This window comes from Cheilinus undulatus, linkage group 13 (genome assembly GCF_018320785.1).
Source record: "Cheilinus undulatus linkage group 13, ASM1832078v1, whole genome shotgun sequence".
NCBI classification, from domain to species: domain Eukaryota; kingdom Metazoa; phylum Chordata; class Actinopteri; order Labriformes; family Labridae; genus Cheilinus; species Cheilinus undulatus.
In genome coordinates this window covers 6,201,680-6,214,039 of record NC_054877.1, presented here as the reverse complement: position 1 = coordinate 6,214,039, position 12,360 = coordinate 6,201,680, and the positions used below count along the sequence as shown (strand labels likewise).

At 45.2% G+C, this 12,360-nt stretch overlaps 10 non-coding genes across 10 annotated transcripts; all 10 read left to right on the top strand.

Moving 5' to 3' along the window:
- The first annotated feature begins 2,165 nt into the window (after positions 1–2,165).
- Positions 2,166–2,247, top strand: trnas-uga. Its single transcript has one exon. It is a non-coding gene; the product is annotated as a tRNA-Ser (tRNA).
- A 1,295-nt stretch (positions 2,248–3,542) lies between these two features.
- On the top strand, positions 3,543–3,614 carry trnag-ucc. The gene has a single exon. It is a non-coding gene; the product is annotated as a tRNA-Gly (tRNA).
- A 799-nt stretch (positions 3,615–4,413) lies between these two features.
- On the top strand, positions 4,414–4,495 carry trnas-aga. Its single transcript has one exon. It is a non-coding gene; the product is annotated as a tRNA-Ser (tRNA).
- Positions 4,496–4,875: 380 nt separating this feature from the next.
- trnag-ucc lies at positions 4,876–4,947 on the top strand. The gene has a single exon. It is a non-coding gene; the product is annotated as a tRNA-Gly (tRNA).
- Positions 4,948–6,103: 1,156 nt separating this feature from the next.
- Positions 6,104–6,185, top strand: trnas-aga. Its single transcript has one exon. It is a non-coding gene; the product is annotated as a tRNA-Ser (tRNA).
- A 1,608-nt stretch (positions 6,186–7,793) lies between these two features.
- Positions 7,794–7,875, top strand: trnas-aga. Its single transcript has one exon. It is a non-coding gene; the product is annotated as a tRNA-Ser (tRNA).
- Positions 7,876–9,173: 1,298 nt separating this feature from the next.
- Positions 9,174–9,245, top strand: trnag-ucc. Its single transcript has one exon. It is a non-coding gene; the product is annotated as a tRNA-Gly (tRNA).
- An 800-nt stretch (positions 9,246–10,045) lies between these two features.
- On the top strand, positions 10,046–10,127 carry trnas-aga. Its single transcript has one exon. It is a non-coding gene; the product is annotated as a tRNA-Ser (tRNA).
- A 380-nt stretch (positions 10,128–10,507) lies between these two features.
- trnag-ucc lies at positions 10,508–10,579 on the top strand. Its single transcript has one exon. It is a non-coding gene; the product is annotated as a tRNA-Gly (tRNA).
- An 846-nt stretch (positions 10,580–11,425) lies between these two features.
- Positions 11,426–11,497, top strand: trnag-ucc. The gene has a single exon. It is a non-coding gene; the product is annotated as a tRNA-Gly (tRNA).
- Positions 11,498–12,360: the final 863 nt, after the last annotated feature.

The following is a 12,360-nucleotide window of genomic DNA, read 5'->3' as shown; positions in this document are numbered from 1 at the left end:
TGAACATGAGGTGTGTAAAACACAGCGAGAGGGAACAGCAGGTTCAAATACAGAAAAGATTCAAAAACAGCCTGAGAGCCAAACACCAACAGTAATAAACAGTGGGAGGATCAGAGAGAAAAAGAAAAATGCACAAATGTCCACGAGTGGCGAGACACTAGACGACTTTCAGATCTTAAAGTGTTTTTAGGCTTCTGTGTGACAGAAGGCTGCACTATCAACCACCAGGACAAATTTCTGCAATAAAAACATCTAAGAGTCAAAAGACAATCCTCTGAAATGTAAAACAATGCTCCAATCTGATTGGAGGATTCATCTATCTGCTCTACTGGAACAGTCAGCTCTATGTTTGAGCCACCATAGTCACAATCACATTCATGTTGAGACAGACAGCTTGGTGTTAAAATTTTGGGGATTCAGTTTCTCATCCTGCATTTTAAAATGTTTTCTTCTCCAAAATAAAAGTTATCTATGATATAAAGACGCATATTTTTTTGTGACAAACTTGGCAAAAATACAATCTGTCTATCTTTGGTCTCTTCACCATCCTTTTGCTCTGTGATGCTTAAAGAGAGCAGGGATTGATGACTGCTGTTTTGAGAGAGACAAAGCCACAGCCGGCTTCTTTAAGGTCCTTTTCACACCTGATAGTCCAGGGTACCCGGTCTGTTTTGGAATGGAAATTGCACCATTGGTGCACTTTCCTATGGTTTGGTTCACATTCACGTTGCCATTGGTCAAATTAACCAAACCATAGGACAGTGACGCTGTCGTCACAAACAAAGAACGGCAAAGACAAAAAGGACATGTAGAATAAGATGAAACCGGAAATCCATCTCCTTCTGCTGGTCTTTTTTTCCCACATAAACAATTAAAAATGAAAAATGTATGCTGCCTTTAGTTTGCAAGTTGGTCTTCTATGCTTTTACACCTCAAACAAACCGCACCAGGGTTCGTTTTGTAGAGAACCAAGACCCCCTGTTTTCAAGCGGACCAGAGTCCACTTGTTTGGTCCACACCAGAGTTCGTGTGAGCTTTCACACTACTCCAAACAAACCGGACTATCTGGGAAAACGGACTAGAATTTGCTTCAAGTGGACCAAAATGTCTAAATGTCTGGTTTCCATTCAAAGAAGTGTCAGCATCACCTAAATGGTTTGAAGAATAATCTTGATAAGGTGTCAGTAAGCACTGTGTCAGAGGGGTCATTGATGACCTCACCAAGAGCAGTTTTTGCAGTCCAATCAGAATATGAGGTTAGAGGCAAAATAGAAGAACAACAGCTATGTTATAAAGCAGTAGAGGTATAGTGGTGAGCATAGCTGCCTTCCAAGCAGTTGACCTGGGTTTGATTCCCAGCTACCACAAGTGATTTCTTAGCCAGAGCATGCAATTGGTTTGAGTTTCTCTCTCCTGTGTGTCATCAGCATAAAGGTGTTGCGGTGACTCCTCTGCACCATTGTTTGAATATCATTCCAAGTGTATTTGCTTCCTGATAATGTATCCTGAGACCATTTTGGCTTTGACCTCTCTGTGATCATGCTGCTTGTGTTTTGGCACTGGCCATGAGAGCAATAACAGTGTTAAAAAGTTTTTTATCTGCCCCTTCTTCAAAGTACCCTGCCCGATTGTTTGTGTACAGTGCAGTTCCATTGCTGATGAGGTGGTGGTGGTATGGTGCTCAGCTTAGCTGCCTTTCCAAGCAGTTGACCCGGCCATCGCAGCTTGTGGTGAGCATTGAAGCTGGCAAGCATGAAAGATTTTCATCAATTCATATCAGTGCAGCTGAGGCTTACACTGGACTGAAAGTGTGAAGTGCAATCTGCAATGAACTGTCCAGCAATTGTACCCTCCACCTTGCTCCAGCACTTTGGCGAAGAATGAAACAAATGATGGCATGGGGTCCCCCTTAGAGGATTGGCAGATAAAAGTTTGTATATGGCAAATGGCACAGTTCTGGACACTTTCCCCATCACTCTGCATTTTTCAGTGTCTTTTTCTCCAATGTGTCCAGGTGCCTGAGACCCTAAATGTCTGGTTTCCATTCAAAGAAGTGTCAGCATCACCTATTTTTAACCAGACATTGGGGGCAAAGTGTGTGTGATTTGGGTGGTGGAGGCCAAGGGGCTGGGCGTGCAGGTTGGGGGGTGCTAGAACTTGGTGTAGTTGTTGTGGCCGAGTGGTTAAGGCGATGGACTTGAAATCCATTGGGGTCTCCCCGCGCAGGTTCGAGTCCTGCCAACAACGTTTCAGCCATTTAAAATCACAGCAAAAGTCCTCCAACAACACTCCCATTGGACCTGTCATAGTTTAAAGTTTCTGCATACAGTTGGCTACTGTTTGGCTTTTATTCTAATACCGCTGCTAAATTGATACTTGTATACACTGCTGTTGCTTAAAGGTCCCCTGAATCATGAACTCTGAGAGGAAAAAAGTGTGTTGAAAGTCAGCAGGAATATAAACTCTGGGTGTCATAAATGGTTTGCAGAATAATCTTGATAAGGTGCCAGTAAGCACTGTGTCAGAGGGGTCATTAATGACCTCATCAAGAGCAGTTTTTACAGTCCAATCAGAATGTGAGGTAAGTGGCGAAAATGGAAGAACAAAAACTATTTAGTATAAAGCGGTAGTGGTATAGTGGTGAGCATAGCTGCCTTCCAAGCAGTTGACCTAGGTTTGATTCCCAGCTACCTCAAGCCAGTTCTTAGCCAGAGCATGCAATTGGTTTGAGTTTCTCTCTCCTGTGTGTCATCAGCATAAAGGTGTTGCGGTGACTCCTCTGCACCATTGTTTGAATATCATTCCAAGTGTATTTGCTTCCTGATAATGTATCCTAAGACCATTTTGGCTTTGACCTCTCTGTGATCATGCTGCTTGTGTTTTGGCACTGGCCATGAGAGCAATAACAGTGTTAAAAAGTTTTTTATCTGCCCCTTCTTCAAAGTACCTTGCCCGATTGTTTGTGTACAGTGCAGTTCCATTGCTGATGAGGTGGTGGTGGTATGGTGCTCAGCTTAGCTGCCTTTCCAAGCAGTTGACCCGGCCATCGCAGCTTGTGGTGAGCATTGAAGCTGGCAAGCATGAAAGATTTTCATCATTTCATATCAGTGCAGCTGAGGCTTACACTGGACTGAAAGTGTGAAGTGCAATCTGCAATGAACTGTCCAGCAATTGTACCCTCCGCCTTGCTCCAGCACTTCGGCGAAGAACTAAACAAATGATGGCATGGGGTCCCCCTTAGAGGATTGGCAGATAAAAGTTTGTATATGGCAAATGGCACAGTTCTGGACCCTTTCTCAGTCACTCTGCTTTTTTCAGTCTCTTTCTCTCCAATCTGTCCAGGTGCCTGAGACCCGAAATGTCTGGTTTCCATTCAAAGAAGTGTCAGCATCACCTAAATGGTTTGAAGAATAATCTTGATAAGGTGCCAGTAAGCACTGTGTCAGAGGGGTCATTGATGACCTCATCAAGAGCAGTGTTTGCAGTCCAATCAGAATATGAGGTTAGAGGCAGAAATGGAAGAACAACACCTCTGTTGTAAAGCGGTAGTGGTATAGTGGTGAGCATAGCTGCCTTCCAAGCAGTTGACCTGGGTTCGATTCCCAGCTACCGCAAGCGACTTCTTAGCCAGAGCATGCAATTGGTTTGAGTTATCTCTCCTGTGTGTCATCAGCATAAAGGTGTTGCGGTGACTCCTCTGCACCATTGTTTGAATATCATTCCAAGTGTATTTGCTTCCTGATAATGTATCCTAAGACCATTTTGGCTTTGACCTCTCTGTGATCATGCTGCTTGTGTTTTGGCACTGGCCATGAGAGCAATAACAACAGTTAAAAAGTTTGTATCTTGCCCTCTTGTCCCCAAGGTACCCTGCCCAATCTTTTGTGTTCAGTGCTGTTACGATGCTGATGAGGCATGAGCATAGCTGCTTTCCAGGCAGTTGACCTGGGTTTGATGGCCGGCCATCACAGCTTGTGGTGAGCGTTGAAGCTGGCAAGCATGAAAGATTTTTATCATTTCATGTCAGTGCAGCTGTGGCTTACAGTAGACTGAAAGTGACCAGCGGAATTTGCAATTTACTGTCCAGCACTTGTACCCTCCACCTTGCTCCAGCACTTTGGCGAAGAATGAAACAAATGATGGCATGGGGTCCCCCTTAGAGGAGTGGCAGCTGAAAAGTTTGTATATGGCAAATGGCACAGTTCTGGACCCTTTCCCCGTCACTCTGCATTTTTCAGTCTCTTTTTCTCCAATGTGTCCAGGTGCCTGAGACCCTAAATGTCTGGTTTCCATTCAAAGAAGTGTCAGCATCACCTATTTTTAACCAGACATTGGGGGCAAAGTGTGTGTGATTTGGGTGGTGGAGGCCAAAGGGCTGGGGGTGGGGGTTGGGGGGTGCTAGAATTTGGTGTAGTTGTTGTGGCCGAGTGGTTAAGGCGATGGACTAGAAATCCATTGGGGTCTCCCCGCGCAGGTTCGAGTCCTGCCAACAACGTTTCAGCCATTTAAAATCACAGCAAAAGTCCTCCAACAACACTCCCTTTGGACCTGTCAAAGTTTAAGGTTTCTGCATGCAGTTGTCTACTGTTTGGCTTTTATTCTTATTCCGCTGCTAAATTGATACTTGTATACAGTGCCGTTCCCTAAAGGTCACCTGAATCACAAAATTTTAGAGGAAAACAGTGTGTTGAAATTCACTGCGAGAACAAACACTGTCTGGGTGTCATAAATGGTTTGAAGAATAATCTTGATAAGGTGCCAGTAAGCACTGTGTCAGAGGGGTCATTGATGACCTCATCAAGAGCAGTGTTTGCAGTCCAATCAGAATATGAGGTTAGTGACAGAAATGGAAGAACAAAAACTGTTAACTTTAAAGCGGTAGTGGTATAGTGGTGAGCATAGCTGCCTTCCAAGCAGTTGACCTGGGTTCGATTCCCAGCTACCGCAAGTGACTTTTTAGCCAGAGCATGCAATTGGTTTGAGTTATCTCTCCTGTGTGTCATCAGCATAAAGGTGTTGCGGTGACTCCTCTGCACCATTGTTTGAATATCATTCCAAGTGTATTTGCTTCCTGATAATGTATCCTAAGACCATTTTGGCTTTGACCTCTCTGTGATCATGCTGCTTGTGTTTTGGCACTGGCCATGAGAGCAATAACAACAGTTAAAAAGTTTGTATCTTGCCCTCTTGTCCCCAAGGTACCTTGCCCAATTGTTTGTGTACAGTGCTGTTATGGTGCTGATGAGGCGTGAGCATAGCTGCCTTCCAAGCAGTTGACCTGGGTTTGATTCCCAGCTACCGCAAGCGACTTCTTAGCCAGAGCATGCAATTGGTTTGAGTTTCTCTCTCCTGTGTGTCATCAGCATAAAGGTGTTGCGGTGACTCCTCTGCACCATTGTTTGAATATCATTCCAAGTGTGTTTGCTTCCTGATAATGTATCCTAAGACCATTTTGGCTTTGACCTCTCTGTGATCATGCTGCTTGTGTTTTGGCACTCGCCATGAAAGCAATAACAACAGTTAAAAAGTTTGTATCTTGCCCTCTTGTCCCCAAGGTACCCTGCCCAATCTTTTGTGTTCAGTGCTGTTACGATGCTGATGAGGCATGAGCATAGCTGCTTTCCAGGCAGTTGACCTGGGTTTGATGGCCGGCCATCACAGCTTGTGGTGAGCGTTGAAGCTGGCAAGCATGAAAGATTTTTATCATTTCATGTCAGTGCAGCTGTGGCTTACAGTAGACTGAAAGTGACCAGCGGAATTTGCAATTTACTGTCCAGCACTTGTACCCTCCACCTTGCTCCAGCACTTTGGCGAAGAATGAAACAAATGATGGCATGGGGTCCCCCTTAGAGGAGTGGCAGCTGAAAAGTTGGTATATGGCAAATGGCACAGTTCTGGACCCTTTCCCCGTCACTCTGCATTTTTCAGTCTCTTTTTCTCCAATGTGTCCAGGTGCCTGAGACCCTAAATGTCTGGTTTCCATTCAAAGAAGTGTCAGCATCACCTATTTTTAACCAGACATTGGGGGCAAAGTGTGTGTGATTTGGGTGGTGGAGGCCAAGGGGCTGGGGGTGGGGGTTGGGGGGTGCTAGAATTTGGTGTAGTTGTTGTGGCTGAGTGGTTAAGGCGATGGACTAGAAATCCATTGGGGTCTCCCCGCGCAGGTTCGAGTCCTGCCAACAACCTTTCAGCCATTTAAAATCACAGCAAAAGTCCTCCAACAACACTCCCTTTGGACCTGTCAAAGTTTAAGGTTTCTGCATGCAGTTGTCTACTGTTTGGCTTTTATTCTTATTCCGCTGCTAAATTGATACTTGTATACAGTGCCGTTCCCTAAAGGTCACCTGAATCACAAAATTTTAGAGGAAAACAGTGTGTTGAAATTCACTGCGAGAACAAACACTGTCTGGGTGTCATAAATGGTTTGAAGAATAATCTTGATAAGGTGCCAGTAAGCACTGTGTCAGAGGGGTCATTGATGACCTCATCAAGAGCAGTGTTTGCAGTCCAATCAGAATATGAGGTTAGTGACAGAAATGGAAGAACAAAAACTGTTAACTTTAAAGCGGTAGTGGTATAGTGGTGAGCATAGCTGCCTTCCCAGCAGTTGACCTGGTTTCGATTCCTAGCTACCGCAAGCGACTTTTTAGCCAGAGCATGCAATCGGTTTCTGTTTCTTGTGTTTGTCATCAGCATAAAGGTGTTACAGTGCCTCCTCTGCACCATTCTTTGAGTATGATTCCAAGTGTATTCGCTCACCCATGAGGTATCCTAAGCCAATTTAGGCCATGAACTCTCTGTGATCATGCTCCTTGTGAAAATTTTGGCACTGGCCATGAGAGCAATAACAACAGTTAAAAACTTTGTATCTTGCACTCTTATTCCTGAGGTACCTTGCCCAATTGTTTGTGTACAGTGCTGTTATGGTGCTGATGAGGCGTGAGCATAGCTGCCTTCCAAGCAGTTGACCTGGGTTTGATTCCCAGCTACCGCAAGCGACTTCTTAGCCAGAGCATGCAATTGGTTTGAGTTTCTCTCTCCTGTGTGTCATCAGCATAAAGGTGTTGCGGTGACTCCTCTGCACCATTGTTTGAATATCATTCCAAGTGTGTTTGCTTCCTGATAATGTATCCTAAGACCATTTTGGCTTTGACCTCTCTGTGATCATGCTGCTTGTGTTTTGGCACTGGCCATGAAAGCAATAACAACAGTTAAAAAGTTTGTATCTTGCCCTCTTGTCCCCAAGGTACCCTGCCCAATCTTTTGTGTTCAGTGCTGTTACGATGCTGATGAGGCATGAGCATAGCTGCTTTCCAGGCAGTTGACCTGGGTTTGATGGCCGGCCATCACAGCTTGTGGTGAGCGTTGAAGCTGGCAAGCATGAAAGATTTTTATCATTTCATGTCAGTGCAGCTGTGGCTTACAGTAGACTGAAAGTGACCAGCGGAATTTGCAATTTACTGTCCAGCACTTGTACCCTCCACCTTGCTCCAGCACTTTGGCGAAGAATGAAACAAATGATGGCATGGGGTCCCCCTTAGAGGAGTGGCAGCTGAAAAGTTTGTATATGGTAAATGGCACAGTTCTGGACACTTTCCCCGTCACTCTGCATTTTTCAGTGTCTTTTTCTCCAATGTGTCCAGGTGCCTGAGACCCTAAATGTCTGGTTTCCATTCAAAGAAGTGTCAGCATCACCTATTTTTAACCAGACATTGGGGGCAAGTGTGTGTGATTTGGGTGGTGGAGGCCAAGGGACTGGGGGTGCAGGTTGGGGGGTGCTAGAACTTGGTGTAGTTGTTGTGGCCGAGTGGTTAAGGCGATGGACTAGAAATCCATTGGGGTCTCCCCGCGCAGGTTCGAGTCCTGCCAACAACGTTTCAGCCATTTAAAATCACAGCAAAAGTCCTCCAATAACACTCCCTTTGGACCTGTCAAAGTTCAAGGTTTCTGCATGCAGTTGTCTACTGTTTGGCTTTTATTCTTATTCCGCTGCTAAATTGATACTTTTATACACTGCTGTTGCCTAAAGGTCCCCTGAATCATGAACTCTGAGAGGAAAAAAGTGTGTTGAAAGTAAGCAGGAATATAAACACTGTCTGGGTGTCATAAATGGTTTGCAGAATAATCTTGATAAGGTGCCAGTAAGCACTGTGTCAGAGGGGTCATTAATGACCTCATCAAAAGCAGTGTTTACAGTCCAATCAGAATGTGAGGTAAGTGGCGAAAATGGAAGAACAAAAACTATTTAGTATAAAGCGGTAGTGGTATAGTGGTGAGCATAGCTGCCTTCCAAGCAGTTGACCTAGGTTTGATTCCCTGCTACCTCAAGCCAGTTCTTAGCCAGAACATGCAATTGGTTTGAGTTTCTCTCTCCTGTGTGTCATCAGCATAAAGGTGTTGCGGTGACTCCTCTGCACCATTGTTTGAATATCATTCCAAGTGTATTTGCTTCCTGATAATGTATCCTAAGACCATTTTGGCTTTGACCTCTCTGTGATCATGCTGCTTGTGTTTTGGCACTGGCCATGAGAGCAATAACAGTGTTAAAAAGTTTTTTATCTGCCCCTTCTTCAAAGTACCCTGCCCGATTGTTTGTGTACAGTGCAGTTCCATTGCTGATGAGGTGGTGGTGGTATGGTGCTCAGCTTAGCTGCCTTTCCAAGCAGTTGACCCGGCCATCGCAGCTTGTGGTGAGCATTGAAGCTGGCAAGCATGAAAGATTTTCATCATTTCATATCAGTGCAGCTGAGGCTTACACTGGACTGAAAGTGTGAAGTGCAATCTGCAATGAACTGTCCAGCAATTGTACCCTCCACCTTGCTCCAGCACTTCGGCGAAGAACTAAACAAATGATGGCATGGGTCCCCCTTAGAGGATTGGCAGATAAAAGTTTGTATATGGCAAATGGCACAGTTCTGGACCCTTTCTCAGTCACTCTGCTTTTTTCAGTCTCTTTCTCTCCAATCTGTCCAGGTGCCTGAGACCCGAAATGTCTGGTTTCCATTCAAAGAAGTGTCAGCATCACCTAAATGGTTTGAAGAATAATCTTGATAAGGTGCCAGTAAGCACTGTGTCAGAGGGGTCATTGATGACCTCATCAAGAGCAGTGTTTGCAGTCCAATCAGAATATGAGGTTAGAGGCAGAAAAGGAAGAACAACACCTCTGTTATAAAGCGGTAGTGGTATAGTGGTGAGCATAGCTGCTTTCCAAGCAGTTGACCTGGGTTCGATTCCCAGCTACCGCAAGCATCTTCTTAGCCAGAGCATGCAATTGGTTTAAGTTTTCTCTCCGGTGTGTCATCAGCATAAAGGTGTTGCGGTGACTCCTCTGCACCATTGTTTGAATATCATTCCAAGTGTATTTGCTTCCTGATAATGTATCCTAAGACCATTTTGGCTTTGACCTCTCTGTGATTATGCTGCTTGTGTTTTGGCACTGGCCATGAGAGCAATAACAACAGTTAAAAAGTTTGTATCTTGCACTCTTGTCCCCAAGGTACCCTGCCCAATCTTTTGTGTTCAGTGCTGTTACGATGCTGATGAGGCGTGAGCATAGCTGCTTTCCAGGCAGTTGACCTGGGTTTGATGGCCAGCCATCACAGCTTGTGGTGAGCGTTGAAGCTGGCAAGCATGAAAGATTTTTATCATTTCATGTCAGTGCAGCTGTGGCTTACAGTAGACTGAAAGTGACCAGCGGAATTTGCAATTTACTGTCCAGCACTTGTACCCTCCACCTTGCTCCAGCACTTTGGCGAAGAATGAAACAAATGATGGTATGGGGTTCCCCCTTAGAGGAGTGGCAGCTGAAAAGTTTGTATATGGCAAATGGCACAGTTCTGGACCCTTTCCCCGTCACTCTGCATTTTTCAGTCTCTTTTTCTCCAATGTGTCCAGGTGCCTGAGACCCTAAATGTCTGGTTTCCATTCAAAGAAGTGTCAGCATCACCTATTTTTAACCAGACATTGGGGGCAAAGTGTGTGTGATTTGGGTGGTGGAGGCCAAGGGGCTGGGGGTGGGGGTTGGGGGGTGCTAGAATTTTGTGTAGTTGTTGTGGCCGAGTGGTTAAGGCGATGGACTAGAAATCCATTGGGGTCTCCCCGCGCAGGTTCGAGTCCTGCCAACAACGTTTCAGCCATTTAAAATCACAGCAAAAGTCCTCCAACAACACTCCCTTTGGACCTGTCAAAGTTTAAGGTTTCTGCATGCAGTTGTCTACTGTTTGGCTTTTATTCTTATTCCGCTGCTAAATTGATACTTGTATACAGTGCCGTTGCCTAAAGGTCACCTGAATCACAAAATTTTAGAGGAAAACAGTGTGTTGAAATTCACTGCGAGAACAAACACTGTCTGGGTGTCATAAATGGTTTGAAGAATAATCTTGATAAGGTGCCAGTAATCACTGTGTCAGAGGGGTCATTGATGACCTCATCAAGAGCAGTGTTTGCAGTCCAATCAGAATATGAGGTTAGTGACAGAAATGGAAGAACAAAAACTGTTAACTTTAAAGCGGTAGTGGTATAGTGGTGAGCATAGCTGCCTTCCAAGCAGTTGACCTGGGTTCGATTCCTAGCTACCGCAAGCGACTTTTTAGCCAGAGCATGCAATTGGTTTGAGTTTTTCTCTCCTGTGTGTCATCAGCATAAAGGTGTTGTGGTGACTCCTCTGCACCATTGTTTGAGTGTGATTCCAAGTGTATTTGCTTCCTGATAATGTATCCTAAGACCATTTTGGCTTTGACCTCTCTGTGATCATGCTGCTTGTGTTTTGGCACTGGCCATGAGAGCAATAACAGTGTTAAAAAGTTTTTTATCTGCCCCTTCTTCAAAGTACCCAGCCCGATTGTTTGTGTACAGTGCAGTTCCATTGCTGATGAGGTGGTGGTGGTATGGTGCTCAGCTTAGCTGCCTTTCCAAGCAGTTGACCCGGCCATCGCAGCTTGTGGTGAGCATTGAAGCTGGCAAGCATGAAAGATTTTCATCATTTCATATCAGTGCAGCTGAGGCTTACACTGGACTGAAAGTGTGAAGTGCAATCTGCAATGAACTGTCCAGCAATTGTACCCTCCGCCTTGCTCCAGCACTTCGGCGAAGAACTAAACAAATGATGGCATGGGGTCCCCCTTAGAGGATTGGCAGATAAAAGTTTGTATATGGCAAATGGCACAGTTCTGGACCCTTTCTCAGTCACTCTGCTTTTTTCAGTCTCTTTCTCTCCAATCTGTCCAGGTGCCTGAGACCCGAAATGTCTGGTTTCCATTCAAAGAAGTGTCAGCATCACCTAAATGGTTTGAAGAATAATCTTGATAAGGTGCCAGTAAGCACTGTGTCAGCGGGGTCATTGATGACCTCATCAAGAGCAGTTTTTGCAGTCCAATCAGAATATGAGGTTAGAGGGAAAATGGAAGAACAACACCTCTGTTATAAAGCGGTAGTGGTATAGTGGTGAGCATAGCTGCTTTCCAAGCAGTTGACCTGGGTTCGATTCCCAGCTACCACAAGCATCTTCTTAGCCAGAGCATGCAATTGGTTTAAGTTTTCTCTCCGGTGTGTCATCAGCATAAAGGTGTTGCGGTGACTCCTCTGCACCATTGTTTGAATATCATTCCAAGTGTATTTGCTTCCTGATAATGTATCCTAAGACCATTTTGGCTTTGACCTCTCTGTGATCATGCTGCTTGTGTTTTGGCACTGGCCATGAAAGCAATAACAACAGTTAAAAAGTTTGTATCTTGCACTCTTGTCCCCAAGGTACCCTGCCCAATCTTTTGTGTTCAGTGCTGTTACGATGCTGATGAGGCGTGAGCATAGCTGCTTTCCAGGCAGTTGACCTGGGTTTGATGGCCAGCCATCACAGCTTGTAATGAGCGTTGAAGCTGGCAAGCATGAAAGATTTTTATCATTTCATGTCAGTGCAGCTGTGGCTTACAGTAGACTGAAAGTGACCAGCGGAATTTGCAATTTACTGTCCAGCACTTGTACCCTCCACCTTGCTCCAGCACTTTGGCGAAGAATGAAACAAATGATGGCATGGGGTCCCCCTAAGAGGAGTGGCAGCTGAAAAGTTTGTATATGGCAAATGGCACAGTTCTGGACCCTTTCCCCGTCACTCTGCATTTTTCAGTCTCTTTTTCTCCAATGTGTCCAGGTGCCTGAGACCCTAAATGTCTGGTTTCCATTCAAAGAAGTGTCAGCATCACCTATTTTTAACCAGACATTGGGGGCAAAGTGTGTGTGATTTGGGTGGTGGAGGCCAAGGGGCTGGGGGTGGAGGTTGGGGGGTGTTAGAAGTTGGTGTATTTGTTGTGGCGGAGCGGTTAAGGCGATGGACTTGAAATCCATTGGGGTCTCCCTGCGCAGGTA